Below are 17,071 nucleotides of genomic sequence, written 5' to 3'. Positions count from 1 at the left end.
GAATTTGAAAAGTTTAACAAATATTTTTGGAATCTGCTGCGGACGAATTTTATCTGGCATTTCCACTACCAATATTCTGGAAATTTTGTTGCAAATGAAGTCAGACATTTCAGCAGAAACATGTAACAATATAGAATAATTCGAATGCTTCACAGTTGTAGAGGCGCTAAGTGACATACGGTGAAAATCGTTTGTTTACAACGAAAGTTCAATTGTTTGTATTTATAATCAACACATATTCTTCTCTATAAGTGACTATTTTCAAATAGCAATAGCATCATTCTCGATGCCCACGCCGATCGATAGACATCGATCCGATAGACATCGGAAAAAAAAATCCAGCTAACAAAAAATCCGGAAGATCAGCCGCAGGAGCCATAGCAAGAGCTCCTTAAATTAATCCCATAGGGTATGTGTGCCATCAGTAATCTCACGCTCCCATATTGTTTTCATGGGTGCTCATTTCTAACAAAAAATACAAAAATAAGATACAAAACAAACAGAGCTTCAATCCTTTGTTTTTCGTAGGATTAAAATAGAAGCTACATGCTTAATAAGGGAACCAATACCCTAAATTATTCGTAAGTACCTACCGGATCTAAGCGCATCTGAAAGTGATTTAAATTGTCTATCCAAAAAGTGCTCGTTTGGTTCTCTACGATGCGGAATTCGATAAGAAAAAGTGCATTTTGCTTATGCTGCGTAATGGCACTTTTAAGAGGAGTCCCTCTTTTCATAGGGTTCTCATTCCTGCCACCAGATGCGGAAGGATCGTATGCTTCCGTCAAAAAGCTTCTAGGCTTCTGAAACATCCTAGGTAACATTCTGATGATCAATTAGTCTTGTATAGGCTTTTAGAACCTTCATAAAACCTTACACCTTTTATTTTGGTTTTATGCTGGTTTTAAGAACCTCTTCTAGTCTATTTGACTAAAAATCCTTAATCCTGTATCAGGTGTCAAGTATCAGAAGGCCGGCTCCAGAAACACGTCATTCTCCCTAACCCCGTGAACCATGCCGTGAAGCTCCTCCTAGAACCTGTTAAGTCCTGTTAAGCTCTCTAAAACCCCCCTGAAACCTCCTCTGAAACACCTTGTATCGCATTGAACCACCTCTGAAACTCCCGTGAAGCTCATCAAAGAGCCTATGCAGTTCCTTCAAACTCCCTGACACATCCTGAAACACCCAGAAATGTCTTTAAACGTTTCTCACCAACAACCCCCCCTGAAACTTCCTTGAATGCCTTCCAATGAACCATACCTACTAGCAAACTCTCCTTGCTTTAACCCTTGTGAAGATGCAAAAATTAACTACTACCAATTGACTGCAAGGACGTGTTAACAAGTGGATTCACAGAATTTTACATAATGTGAAAGGTCACGAGCACTCCCTGTCAAAATTTATCCTAAAGCCTGTATTCGCAATAATCGGGACACAGAAGCACATCTGTAGCTCCGTAGGCGTAATGAATCGGTAAAATTGACCAAATAATTGACTGATAACTCTTTGGTGTATGCTTATTATTTGAGCCAAATTTTATAAAAATCGATGCATTGCTTTTAACTGTGGATGAGAAACAAACAGACGTGGTTTTAAACATTTTATACAATCATGACCAATTTTCATTTGCATAATAGATGGTTCTTTCACACTACAGTTTCAAATTCTGTAATGATAATTATGAAATTTCGTTAGCGGATATGATATTTATAGAGACATTTTCTTGTAAAATTTTATCAACTTTGATCAATTAGTTTGAAAGCTACTGGTGTTGATAGGGGTGAGTGTTAGTGAAAATTTTTCGTGTTTTTCATGTGCGATGTTTGCATAAACATAACTTTTGAATTTCTCTTTCAATTTTCATGAAATTTTCACAGAAGGTGGTTGATTATGTGTATATTATGCCCGCAAAATTTGATGATTGTTGGTATTGTACTTTTAATAGTACAATCGAAACAGTAAAGGATGCTGACTAATTGCTGTTCGAGGAGCTAGAATCACGTTCAGTTCCAATACATATTTCAACTATAAAACTGTTGATAGAGCATCGATTTTTTGAAATTTTGCCTCTGCAACAAATATAGATTGAAAGGTTTGTGTTCAAAATTTCAGTCATTTCCTTTCCTAAATTCAAAAGTTACAGCACTGGCAAGCAAAACTAGGGGCTGTACAAAATTCAATGGCGCACATTCTACTCTTTTATTGCTACAACAAAAAGTACTGCACTGATTCACATGAAATTTTGTAGGTGAAATGAACACATCTGAGGATGATATTAGGTCAAATTTGAGCAATTTTAATGTATCTATTGCAGAGTTACAGCTGTATTTCTATGTCCCGATTATTGCGGATACAGGCTTTACTTGGTTTATGAACAGCCCACAACGGTCATCAAGCGACAAGTGACTTGTAAATTACAAGTTGTAATGATATTGTGTAGTTTAAGAAGATACGTGTAGGGAGTTGAGTTGTTTGAAGGTTACAATTTAAGTGTGGGACAAGCAGTGGGGCTACAGTGTGACAAGCAGTTAAATTCGATAAAAAAGAATTTAAAATTAAATGGTTAGAAAGAGTGACTAAGAAGTTCATAAGCAGTTCCTATTAGCTAGTTAGGCTTATCAATTGCAACGAATCATTTTCCAGTGAATATTGCATTTATTGACATGTATCGATAAGTAGTGCATCCCCAATGTGTTCAATTTCATCGGTTTCCATAGATGCCTTTTTCTTCACCGATCCATAGCTTCTTGACCCCATGCCGGGGCGGGAGCAACGCCGCCGCCGTCGTCTGCTGCTCCGGTGATGGTTGTTTGAAAGTTTTGTGACCTGAAACAAAATGTACCGCTAGCTGGCTCACGCTCCTCAAGCTACATTCATACGAGAGCACGCGGGAAGCTTATTCCTCCTTCGCTGCCTCCCTTCCGCTCGCTGGCTGACAGCCTCTGCTTCTGCCACTGCTGCGCGTTTCATATTTGTTATTCATGTGCCAATAAAAATGAGACGTGTTTTTTATGCGAACAAGCGCGAATGGATCCACATTAACTATTGAATGGAGTACGGCTTCACTACCATTAAGAGCGATGACGGCCTTGCGCTTGTCACTGTTTATGAGAGGCGCTTTTTTCATATTCAATTTCACCCCGGCGCGGCGAAGTCGCAGGTGTCATGATTGGTTCCGGCGCAGAGGGGTTCCCTTCCGGATACAAAAGATTTCAACGAGCGAATGAGATGGAACCCCCTCGGATTGGTGTTGGGTTTTGATTTTGAGAAATTTGCATTAGCATGGACGTTTATGCGATTTTGATTTCAGGCAGACAATATAATGGGCAGATTTTGCAAATTAATATGCTTTTTAAAGAGAGTGTTCGGCATAAGAAGTGGCTTTGGACTGACTTTCTTCGGTTAGATTATTGACAGTTATTGGTCCTACTGAGCTGTGGGTGGTTGGTCTAATAATTAATTTGCAAGTGCTATATTCGGATCAAGTTGGTTTTCTTTGGTATTCATGTCAAATTTCCAGGAATTGAAGAATCTGTTTGGGTATCCGGTTGGGACCAAACTTATTTTCATACTAGCATTATTTGTACTACATTACAGTTAATAGTACGTTACACAAACCTAGAATTGAGGTTGCCTCTTTTAATCCTCGATCACAATCAATGCTAGCCACATCACGTTCCACCTGGCCCATCCACGCATTGTATTCTCTGCGTTCTACGCTTTGACAGGAGGTAGCGTCCCAACACGTGAAAATCAATATCATCATCAACAATGTTGTCAGTGGCTTCGTGGTCGTGCGGCTAGTGTCACCAAGCATTTAGTCGCATCGTGCTACACAGCAAATAATTTTGTAATATCCAGACGCGTAATTTCAGGCGACGTATCCAATTTCGAACGTAATTTCACTCTGTTGCATCGTTTTCCAACAATTATCACACTTACCATGTACACCCTAGTTGGCACCGGAAAGTGTCAACAAACCCATTCCAGCAAATACCTAGAAGCAGTATCATATTTATCATCTACCCTCTAACTCGGTGGAATAGCCGAGAGGCAAGGGATATGCCTCACAATCAACGGATCCGTGTACGAATCCATGCCAATATTTTACTTATACAGGGTGTTAGGTTCCTGAGTGCAAACTTTTTAGAGGGTGATAGAGGACCATAAATGGAGAAAAAAATTGTTCTACGCATATGGTCAAATCTCAACCGTTACGTAGTTATTGAACTTCCCATGCTTATGACTCTTATTGCCTTAACTGGCAATAACTTGAAAATGGTCAAACTTATCGAAGTTTTTTTTCTCTTATTCGAAAGATTATTGAATTTTCTAACAAATGGCATCTTTGAATCGATTGGTTTAGTTAAATAACAAAGTTTTCTAGAGCAAAATAGCTAAAAATAGTGTATTTTTATTGGGTTTTGTCAATTATCTTTGAAACATGCGTAATAAATTAAAATTCTTTCTTTGGCAAAGTTGTGGCCTCTATTACACTCTACAATTCGTTCTTTGACACCAAACTTCTATCTCTTATCGTTTTGTTGCCATTTTGATTTTAACATCGCATTTCAGATCATAAATTTGCAACTGTCATGGAAAGCACTTTTTTGCGCATTGTGCCGCACATTTAAATCAAAATTGCAAGAAAACGATAAGAGCTAGAAGTTTGGTGTCAAAGAACGAATTGTAGAGTGTAACAGGGGCCACAACTTTGCCAAAGAAAGAATTTTAATTTGTTACGCATGTTTCAAAGATAATTGACAAAAACCAATAAAAATACACTATTTTTAGCTATTTTGCTCTAGAAAACTTTGTTATTTAACTAAACCAATCGATTCAAAAATGCCATTTGTTAGAAAATTCAATAATCTTTCGAATAAGGCTTAAAAAACTTCGATAAGTTTGACCATTTTCAAGTTATTGCCAGTTAAGGCAATAAGACTCAAAAACATGGGAAGTTCAATAACTACGTAACGGTTGAGATTTGACCATATGCGTAGAACAATTTTTTTCTCCATTTATGGTCCTCTATCACCCTTTAAAAAGTTTGCACTCAGGAACCTAACACCCTGTATATGAATCATCTATCGTTCCGGTTCTAGCGATTGCTAGACCCTTGTCAAGCTGCGGCGGCTAATTTGCTGCGTGGAAGGGATGTAATTTGTACATCACTTTTACGACGCGACTGATGTGCAGCGAAAATGATGTGATATCACAAGAAATTTTTTGCTGTGTAGGAGCGCGGGTTCGATTCCCGCCGCAGCTGTCAGGAAAAGTTTTCGGCTGCGCCACTGGGCGTTGCATGCTAGTCCGTTGTCTAGTGTCGTGCTTCCTTCAAAGAGCGAATAGCTCACTGGAAGTACTAAACGTGTCCGTGTCTTTAAAATGGCTCATTTCACGACTGACGTTGTTGTCAGCAGTCAGTAAGGATCCAAGGTAGATGAATTCCTTCACCACATCTAAGGTATCCCCGTCTATCTAGTATTGTCTAGTCTAGTCCGCACATACACAGCCAATCATTGAAAGAATCCTGCACAGAAAAAAATATGTAATTAAAATTCAGCGAGAAATCATGCACATAAAGGGAATGCTAGAGTTAGTGCACTTTAACATGAGATATAATGTAAAATTACAGTACCATCGTGTAAATTTCCGCCAACCATCGCGTGAACCATCATGGACTCCAAACGGTTACGTGACTATTAGCGGAAATTTAGGCGAACGTAACGTAATTTTACATGATCTCTCATGTAAATATGCACTAAATCTAGCATTCCCTTTATATGCATGATTTTTCGCTGAATTTTACATGAATATTTTTTTCTGTGTGGAAAATGATAAAATCGACTACCTCTATCATTTTTCTTGTCATTATTAATGCTTGTAGTACAACGAAAATGCATTTCAAAAATTTAAGCGGTCATGCCTCCTGTGGCGCGTAATTATTTTCCAGTGGGGGACATCTCGTACCAACCGCTCAGTTTTGTATAAAATAGAGTGGAAAATCAGTGGGAGTGACGTAGCTAAGAAGGTTAATGTCCCCTTCGTCCTTTGTGTCCTGTTCCATAGGCATTTAGTCCGTGTCCTGGCCCTTGTGCCTAGGCTTAAGCGTCATTGGTCGCTCACCTCAAAGGTATCCCCGTCTATCGTGACATTACTATCTAGACGGTCCCGGACGTGTTCGGTTCAGCATCACCATCAGTTCGACATATGCTGCTTTGCTTTACAGGTGTGCAGCTCAGACATAAAGAACACAAATTGACTGGATTTTGTGGAAATTGTACCCCGGCTATTCTGCCCGGATCGTCGCATTACACCTTCCAGAGCGATGTTTAAGAATAGGCATGAGAGTTCATCATCTTGTCGTAATCCCCGGCGAGATTCGAATGAACTGAATAGTTCACTCGAAACTCTTACGCAGTTTTGCACACCGTCCGTCGTTGCTTTAAGGGCCTGTCCATTAATTACGTAAGGGTTTATGGGGGAAGGGGGGGTTTGAAAAATCTTACGCGCCATACAAACATTTTGAGGTTCTCATACAAAAAATCTTACAAGGGGGGGAGGGGGTGTCGAAAAGTCGCGAAAATTCCCTTACGTAATTAATGGACAGCCCCTAATCAGTCTAGTCCGCTTCCCAGGAAAGCCGTTTTCGTCCACGCTTTTCCATAGCCCTATGCAGTCAACACTATCGTATGCCGCCTAGAAATCGATTAACAGATGATGTGTTGGGACCCGGTATTCTCGTCATTTCTGGAGGTTTTGCCGTACGGTCAAAATCTGATCCGTTGTGGACCTGACCGTCGATGAAACCGGCTTGATAACTTTCCACGAACTTGTTTGTTTTAGGTGATAGACGACGGAGGATAATCTGGGATAGCACTTTGTAGGCAGCATTCAAGAGGGAAGATTAGCCCTTCTTCCGATGGCTGTTGTTTCCCTGATCCTGACTTCCAACCGGTGCAGACAGACGGCCAACTTCTCTTGGTACATCATGATGAGTACAACTCCGATACCATCATTACCAGCTGCTATGTTGGTTTGAGCTAGTGAATAGCATCCTTAACTTCCCTAGGCGTTGGAGTTGACTAATTCCCGGCTTCTGTTGAGCTGGTGCTGTCGTTTCCTTCGTCTCCGTACTTATCGAAGTGCTGCTTCCACCTTTCGTTAACCTCACGCCCAACAAGAGGATTCCGGGCTTATTCCTGAAAATTTCCCAATTAGGTAATACACTTGTCACAGAATAGTCACGGGGCGCAGGTTTTTGTTGTGCAGAAGTCACTTTATTTATTTGTCAGAAGTAAGTCATACTGCGCAACAAAAACCTGCGCTGCCGTGACTCTTCTGTGACAAGTTTGTAACATGAGTTCGGCTCGCAGCACGAAGCCATTGCGGAATTTGTTTTAGATTCTGTTAGAACTTCCATCCATATATCTAGAGAACGGCATAGCAATTCCATTTCCTTGCACTCCACTTCTTCCAGGTAGCGTTCTTTCCTGAAAGTGGCGGGTCTGCTGTTTCCTTTTCTGTTTGTATCGTTCGACGTTCTGCCGGGTTCCATGCTGCAGCATTATCCCAGTCTCGGTCTTTAGTAGCAACAACCAGCACACTCTAACATTCCTTCCCCTTCCCAAGTGACAATAAGAACGTGGCGCCGTTATTGATCAAAAATGTATGAGCTACATAAATTGCACTTCCAGAATAAGTGGAGTGTCCCAGCCCTTATTCATTTGGATCTCAGTGCAATTGGTACCAGCTCAGATCAATCACGGAGCAGCAACCATTGACATGTATAGTCAGATTTGATCGATTTGACCGATTCGAATTTTTAGCAATACTTGAACGGATTTCTCGTAAGCTAATTGGCAAATTGATGGCAAGATTCTTGATAATCATCATAAGCTTGGTATGCAAACATTTCATTTTTTTTCCTAATTGAAACACAATCCTAATTAAATTATAAAATTTAATATTTGTTAAAGAACATTAATTACGATAAAACATATTATTTCAGACGTTTTAAGTATATCTTTGAATGCAAGATTCATACAAGCAATTACAAAACTATTTCACCTTCGAATAAATGCCACATGATTAGATTATGACAGGGGTTCATTGCTCTTGGCGGCTATCTATCTAAAGCTTCACTAGATAGTAGTTGAAAATTTCTAATAACACGTTTCCATATCCTTTCGAAATCATATTCCCCATCCAAACCGTTTTGAATTGCCTAAACTTTTGCTGTAGAAAGTGCTTTTCGATCCACCCATCGGGCCTCCTTTTCGGTTCGCTATGTGCAATGAAAATCAAGTCTGGTTCAACTTGTACTTGCTTACAAAAGGTCACCGGGTTGGGGTGCGTTTCGCTGCCCGGCTACAATGTGGATCGCAGACCTGCCTTTGATATAAAATCATTTTTTAAATAATGCCGCGCGCTGGAAGTGACCATCACCAGAAGCGGTGCACAGAAGACGAGGATGCTTTTAAAACCAATATGTATCGCAGCAAACGCCGCCACGAGCTGATCATTATAACTTAATCAGCAGCTCAGGCGGACGAATTATTACTGTTCATATCGAACGGATAGACAACAATACTTTGAAGTAGCCAGCAGACAGGCCCTATAATTTGAGCCTTTCGAACTAATAGAGAGATTCAAAATCAACTCGTGCTCTCATATACATACCTCACAGTGTGTATTCACATCCCGCGGTTCTTTTGTCAATTTTTACCATTGTTAAACGCTCGTTTTAGGGGCTCTCGACGCGAAGTCTCCCGGCTCCCAGTATTGGGCTGCTAATGGCGTTGGAAATTTCTCCCCTCGTTGCAGTTTAGTTTGGCTGGTTGTTCGCGTGCCCTCTCTCGATCCGCTTCCTTTCGGGTCGAGTTTGATTGATCCCTCAATGGTGGTTCGCGGCTTTCCGATGACTATACGTCATTAGCCTTGACCAAGCCAAGAGCGCCGCCGCGCCGCTCTGTTCGTTCAGCTGTTCGACATAACGGGGATTTTTGTACATCGATGGGAGCAGTTCGGGTATTTGAAGGTTGGACCTTTGTTATTGATGTTCAAGTTCACTGGAAATTTCACGTTGGCGTAGTTTTTCGACAATGATTTTTACAAGGAAGTCGTTGGTTACATGTTTTGGGGAGGATGAAGGATTTCGGAAATTTAAATAAACTCAGTCGATGTTAGAGGAAATGACGATAAAGATTAAGCCGTTAACGCCCAAGGTGTCTCACAATTTGAATCTTCGTTCAAATTTGTTATTAACAGACAAGTTCCTATAAAACAAACCCGATATCATGAAAAAGTTGGAATGTTGCAGTTCCAAAAAGTTCTTGAATATAGGTCTTCAACTTGCAATAATTTTCTCAAGTTCAATTTCAGCACAACTATTAATTATACTCTCGCTACGTTCTGATCCTTGTAGATACTATACAACTCTATACGTATTTTCTCTTACCCACCTACAATTAGATTGATCTAATTCAAGCTTTATATTCAGTAAGGATATGCTAAGAGCGCTCTATGGGCGATTTTCATACAACCAGGCGGACGAAAATATTTTTATATTTTTTTTCGTTTTCTGTGGTCTATACTATCAAAATATTTCGTTCATTTGCTTTTTCAGTATTTCTAGCATAACTTTTCAAAAGGGCGTATATGCTTATTAATTTAAAGTAAATTTGTAATTAAATCAACCCGTACGTTTATTGCCAATCAATAGATTACTATTTTTTTGGTTTTCATATGGAACTTACTTGAAAGCGATACAATTGCTATTGTTATACATAAAAATATGAAATTGTACTAAAATGCCCTATTTTTTAAAAAGCCTGATTCCAAGGTTGCGCAACTTATGCGCAAACTTTTTCACAATAACTTTCTAGAATAGACCCAGATTATGCTTTAAAACTGCTAGGATATGCGTAATGCATCGCAAAAAAAAAGTTGCTGATCAAAATATTTTATATTTGCGATATTTCAATATTTCAACGCCTATCAGTGACTTTTCAATAATTTAGTTTGTTATAGAAACCTTGTGTTTTATTTTTTTCCTACAGCTTTTTTAGTATCCTTTTTAATGATGTATTGTAAACTAAAGGGTTTCTCATGAAAAAAATGGTCTAAAATTGATTTAAATTAAACCAAGCTTATCCGGCAAAAAGTTCTATTTTTCGTAAATTTCCAACTTTGACATTTCATATATCAGAAACGCAAAGTGCTAGAGATTTGAAACTTAGGGCTTTTCTTAATTGGAATGTTTAATTTCAAGATTTGGTGAGGGTCACTTTTTCGATTTTTGTCCGCCTGATATGTTATAGTGGAGCGTCTGGGTTCGATTTCCGGTTGGTTCAAGATCTTTTCGTATCAAGGGTAGCTTATTTCCCCATTCCTGACGTATGGCTCGTTACATTACCAAAGAATCTACTTCATTACATCCCCCTCTCAATCCGTCACAATGATACAGGTTCAGCTGCGTTACCTGCACTGTGATTTGTTCACTACGGCTTGTTTGAAGGCCGGACAGTTTTCACCACCCGTTGCGTTGGGTGACTGTTGTTTACGGATTTCCAGGAACAAATCAAACACGTGGGTGGACTCGTGCAGCCTTGTGGCCTTCACAGCTACATCGCCTGCACAGCTTGCTCCTGTCAGGGCCTTTGCAGTCCCAAGACTTGTGCCGTGGTTCCAAACCTCCGGTGGCTCATGCAAGGCCAGTTGGCATACCAACCACCCTCGAGTACACGTTTCAACCCGGGATATCCCGGGACAAAAATCCCGGGATTCTGAAAATTCCGGGATTTCCCGAATCCCGGGATAAGAATTTTCACCGTCCCGAAAATCCCGGGATTCCCGGGACACACATATCTTACTTATGTTCTTTCGCTTTGATACTTCCCAATAAATTTCCAATTTATTAAAAATGCACTGCTTCTATAAAAAGTCATAAAAATGTTACATAAACCACTTCAACTGTGTGTTGACGTCAAAACTTGTTGGAACTCGACTGAAACGATGCTGAAACACTTCATTCGTGGTTTTCATTGCATCAAAGAGACACTTTCCGAAATAGGCCTTTCAGGTCTTATGTTGGACAGTGATTTTGAGGTTGCAAAAAACCTTCAGGAAGCTCTTGAACCAATCAGACTCGCTTCGCATTTGCAGTATGTGGAAGGCAGCTTGAGTTTCTTGTATTCGAAGCTTAAGAAAAGTAACTCCAAATTTGGAAACAACCTTTTCGATGCAATCACGAAAAGAATCAACGAATGATGCCAATAGGAATGAATAACAGCGCTAAAGTTCCTTCAAGGACTTCCGTTATCAACGCAATTACCAGCAGAACTGGAAAGCTGGATTGTTGCAAGACTGCCGATGATGATGCTTCCGTGATAAATGCTGGATTGCCCACCATCGAGCATGCGTGACGAACTGGAATCAGCTCTAAAGGAATATGGACTGATTTATTTTTCAAATTCAATTGCGAAAGATCTGTCACTTTTTGAGCTACATGGTAAGTTGAGTTCAAATCTTAAAATCATTTTAGGCGGCTAAAAATCAATCAACCGACAGCGAGCGCATCTTTTCGAACTTCGGAAATATCTGTTCTAAAATGCTAACCTCACTGTCCGATGAAAGCTTTAATAACATTTGCTTTTTGAAGTCGTATTTTCAGATAACCAATTCAAATTGATAAGACCATTACTTGATTTAAACCATTGATTTTTTTTTATTAATAAATTATACATATCCCTAACCACAAAAATTGCGTTTAAAGCACATTGAAAAATTTCCCGGGATCCCTGAATTTCCCGGGACAAGCAACAAATTTTATCCCGAATCCTGGGACAACCAAATTGGTCGGGAAATGGAACCTCTACCCTCGAGCTTTTCGGACTGCTGCCGCAGTGATGTGGCGAGCTCTTCCACGTCGGTGATCTCGTCTAGGTTTTCCACCTTTGGAGTCGCCTCCACTGTTAGAGCCCTTACCTGGACACTAGGTCGTCCCTATTTTTGCAAAAGTTGGAAAAGTTAAAAGTTCAATATTGCTAAACGATCGTTAAAAAAACAATCCGGCCAAAATTTGGAGTCCGTATCTCAAGGCTAAGTGGTCCCCCACGGCGTTTAAAGTTCTCAAAAAATGTATGGGATCTCAAAAAAAAAAAACATGAAATTTCTTCAACGAAAAGAATACCCCGTTCTATTAAAATTGACGATTTTATGACCCTAAGGTCAAAAATGTGCTCAGAATTGCGATATTTTTTTTTCGTTTTTGAATCATTTTTGTTTATTATCGAAGGAAACTTTAAATAATAGATTTTGTTGATTGCTGCTTCAACAAAATCTATTATTAAAGTTTCCTTCGACGGATTGGACAAAATCCTCAAAGTTCTGGATCGTTTTCTGCAGCTTATCGACCAAAACCTTGTCGTCAATGACACAGCAGGTCTGCAGCTTGTTGATTCCGTAACAAACCGGGATCAACTTGGCGACACGCCACAGCAGACCGTCCATCCCAATAGTCCGGACGCTCTTTTCCATTTCCTTCATATCGGTTTCATTGTCCCACGACTTAACGTCCAGGATGATAGAACTCTTGGCAATGCGGATGAGTTTCTTCGACTACTTGGCATTGTTGGCGGCCAGGCGTTCCTCCTTTAGCTTAGCGGCCTCAGCACTCTCCTCCTTATCATTTGATGCGAACAGATCGACATCGTGGTCATCATCAGCAGGCTTGGCTGGGGCAGCAACGGTCGGTTTGCCTTCAGAAACCTGTGGTAGGGCCTGGCCTCCCCAAGCAGCTTGCTCCTGGCTACTGGACGAAGCAATGTGACGGTACCAGCACTGAACATGGACGTAAACTCCAACCGGAGCCTTGTCCAGGGCATCGAACACCGACAGGTCGGCCTTTGATGGAACGTATCCCTCGATGTAGCTGTGATCGGCGAGGAAGTTGTTGAGTTCCTGTAGTCCCTTTGGGGTCTTGACGTCTCCGAAGGCCATATTTAGCGATTTTTTACGTGATTTTCATTAGGAAAACGTCCGATCTTAGCATAGCACGATGTTCAACCAGCAGTGGTAGATTCATGAAGAGAAAGGCGACCTAACGTGAATGAATTATCGAGCAAAATATGGTAGGTTTCCTTTGGGATCTTGACCAAATGTCAAAATGTAAATATTTATAGGTAGTTTTTCGTCAAGGCTAAGTGGTCTTGAGGTACGAAGGTCATATTACTTATCAAAGTGAATCCTGACCCAACGATACCTTCCTGCAGCTTTTGGTGGAGACGTGCAGTAAACGCCAACTTTCACATAACAAAGGTTGCTATTAACATTCCTTCCCTCTTCCAACCTGACTACAAGGACGTGGCCGGCGCCGTTATTGTACCGTTAAAGAGAGCCTCTGAAGCGTGCACAGTGAGAATGTTGACCACTCCCAGTCAATTATTCAGTTGATTCATTGTGCAACTGTCATTGGTTCGGGTTAATCACGGAGTAGCAACCATAGATACGTGCAGTCAGTCTAAGCTAAGGTAAGCTAAGGCTTAGTGGTCTTGAGATACGAACTCCAAATTTTGGCCTGATTGATTTTTTTAGCTAAACCGATCGTTTTGCAATATTGAACTTTTAACATTTCCAGTTTTTGTACAAATAGGGACGGCCTACTGGGTGCCTTCACCAAGGACCTCTTCCGCCAGACTTTTATAGGCTGCGCTTGAGCTCGAGAATCATCTCAACCGTACGAGTAAGTCTAGTACTACACACCTCTATTGTTGTTGTCAAGGGACTTCAACCCGAAGGTCATTCGTCCCTTAATATTGCGCACGTCAGGTCCCATATCTACGAGCTTGGCGTCGCTCTTCATCTCCTCCAAGATGTCCAAGTACTTAGACTGTTCAGCAAAATGACGAGCACGTTGCCTTCTCGCGTATGGCACCTACCCTCATATACCTCCTAAATTTGGTGCCCCTTCGCTCCTGCTCATCTCGTGGTTCTTCCTCTTCCGCTCAAATATGGTCCAATGTGGGTCCTCCTGTGATCCGCCTTACTTCGTGGTTTGTGAGGGCCTAATCATGGTCACAGTCCCCTGTTCCATACAATCTGGGACGCTTGGTTGGGGTCCGACTTACTGTCGGCTTTCGGAGTAATAGCCGCCTAGCCTCGCGGACACTTACGAGTAGTACGGGAAAGACGGTCCACCAAGCCAGAGCCCTGCATTAACGCGGTAAGGGATGAAATACTGTGTGGAAAGGGGGGGGGGGGTGTGCCCGGGATCCCCACAAGCTCCGTTAACGATCGAGCACCTTTTTCACCCTCTAGATCATTCCTTTCTCGGCACGGGTCGCTTGACACTTTGAATTGGGGTAAGTAGTCCTATTCTTAGCCTGCATTTACGCGGCTGACTTACAAGCGGAGGGGTTTATCAGGCCCCTGTACACCGTCAAAGGTGGTCCTAAGCAGCTGACGCTCGAACACTTCGAGTGCTTGCATGTTCTCCTAGAGCATAGTCCTTAGGTCTCCTACCCGTAGGAGACGATGTTTATTACTATTACAAACGATTTTTATTACTTGCCCACAGTGGCGTAGCCAGAAATTTGGTCTGGGAGGGGTTTTCGATGTTCAATAATACCTTTTTCTATTTGACACTCACATTTTGTAAATATATACAATGAATTTGAGCCGTAGGCTAAAAATACCGGCGCAGCCGAAAAATTTTTTCATCGCAAAGCGTTTTATACTGCAAATTTGTTCCAGATATTTTGGCTCTGGGGGGGTTTTGTGCGTGTATGCGTGTATATACAATTCAACTCCCACTGTCCAGTGCGGACAGTCTGTCCAGCATTGGCATTATGGAAGAAAGATGTCTGCAGTTATCTATATTATTTTTTACAAAATTTTAATATGAAAACTGAAATCATCTTTAGCCCGGGAGTTAAAGGATGATAGCTCTGTTGGGATCTAGTGACCCGTTTCAGAATGCCTGGTTACTCACGTCCATTCCGAGGTCACTTTCACTTACAACAAGCCCCGCATGTCTGCATTACCGTTACCAAATGGATAACGATATTGCAAGCACACTTCCTGCTTCAAAGGTAATCTTTGGAGCTGGCGCGTATTTAGTACAATTATTGTAGTTATATGTAATCAGGACAATCTCACCAGAAACCATTCAAGGTAGCGCTGCCATAACCATGGAAACGTCTTGACAGCGCAGTCAAGTTTACACGTCGTCGCCTCCGTCGCCCTATCCGTCATCATTGGAACAAGCGTCGCTTCATCGGATATGAATCTACACTGTTGGATTCTGGTTCCTGATTCATATCACAACTAAAGACGTAAAAACGCAATTACAGGAGCTTGTCAATGATCCACACAACACACTTTTTGAAACCGAAAAACTATCAGAGCAAAACGCGAATCTGAGAACAAATCGGCCCTCTCGATAACGTCGCAAACGTCGCACCATTTTCAAGTCCCGTGCTGCGAACAATGGTCCACTGCACGAATTTATGCTGGCCTGCTTACTCCCACAGACAATTTGACGTTTAAGCGGTGCCGACACCTCTCAAACGTCAAATTTCGTGTGATAGTAAGCAGGCCAGAATAAATTCGTGCAGTAGTCCATGGCATGCAATCACACATAAAACACATGCGGTAGGCGAAGCTCTACTAGCCTTTCGATCAACTACGTGGACACAATCATTCACAAAAAACAAATGTTGCTTCTCATCCAAATTAACACGGAACAAACACTCATTCACTCGCGGAAAACCATCCGGATGGCGTAGCACCGGCCTGGTCCCTCCAGTTTCATTTCATCGCTATCGTGCAAAATCACCACACATCGGAAGACCATACGTCAATTACTTTATCAATTTATATACAATTTTCTTCACAGAACTTCGATTTTCACTCAGATTTGTTCAGATTATTAACTTTTCGAAACGTACATAATCAGGAATCCTGCACCACACAGCAGCACCGCACACAAAAAAAAACACTGAAGATGTGGCGTATTACGAACGAAACCCACGGAATATTCACGAAAAACAGATGTTAAGCTTATAGCCACTTTGCCAACACTTTTCAAGGAAAAAGCTACCGGATGGCGTAGCACCATCAGCCGAATGCAAAACCACGCGGACCTGAGAAAAACGTGACAAACTATTTTAAAAAGCAGCTGCTCGCGCGCACAGCTTGCCGCGATTTTGATTTGGGCCCTGGGGGGGAGGGGGGAGGGTCAACCCTAAATCCCCCTCCCCCGTGGCTACGCGGCTACGCCAGTGCTTGCCCAACGTTTCGACATGGGGTTAGTGTCTTCTTCAGGAACACTGCAGAAGACACTAACCCCGTGTCGAAACGTTGGGCAAGTAATAAACATCGTTTGCTAATTTCAAGACTGCGTATCCGTTTTCAATGATAGTTGAAACGATACAGTCGAGCCTCCACTAGAACATTTGGAAAGGTGGCAGAGATGTACACTAGAGTGGGTCATCGTTTATATGGAAAAATGAAAAATTCAATGGTATCCCATCAGATCAAGGTTTTTTTGATCCCATTTAAGGACATAAATAAGTGTGCAAAATTTAGGAACAATCGGTTATGTCTAGTTTTGCGCATCGCGTTGAAGTTAGTTTGTATGGGGTTTTACATGGGAAAACACACTTTTTTGCATTTCTCACATAAGGTGAATATATGACGAAGCCAGACCTAAAATATTCAAGAGCACAAATCTGAAGAACCGAATGTCGCTTTGCGCTGAAAAGTTGATCGATTGGTTACCCGCTGGTGGTGACCAATCGATCAACTTTTCAGCTCAAACCGACATTCGGTTCTTCAGATGTGTGCTCTTGAAAATTCTAGGTGTGGCTTCGTCATATATTCACCATAACAAGCTCAATTTTTTTTTCTAAAACCATGTAACCGATAAAGTGAAAACATTGCCTAGGGTGTCCTGAAAAACTTTGTCGAAGACTGCGAAGTGATCTGAAGCTTATGAAGAAAATTATAGCATTGGTATTGCTTGGCGAAACAGCATGATTTTGTTGCTATTGTTATTCCTTTACAT

At 41.3% G+C, this 17,071-nt stretch overlaps 1 pseudogene; it reads right to left on the bottom strand.

The window, feature by feature from the left end:
- Nucleotides 1-12,336: 12,336 nt before the first annotated feature.
- Nucleotides 12,337-13,083, bottom strand: LOC109423165 (probable elongation factor 1-beta; annotated as a pseudogene).
- Nucleotides 13,084-17,071: the final 3,988 nt, after the last annotated feature.

Source organism: Aedes albopictus, chromosome 1 (assembly GCF_035046485.1).
Source record: "Aedes albopictus strain Foshan chromosome 1, AalbF5, whole genome shotgun sequence".
Lineage (NCBI taxonomy): Eukaryota > Metazoa > Arthropoda > Insecta > Diptera > Culicidae > Aedes > Aedes albopictus.
This window is presented reverse-complemented; position numbering and strand designations above follow the sequence as displayed.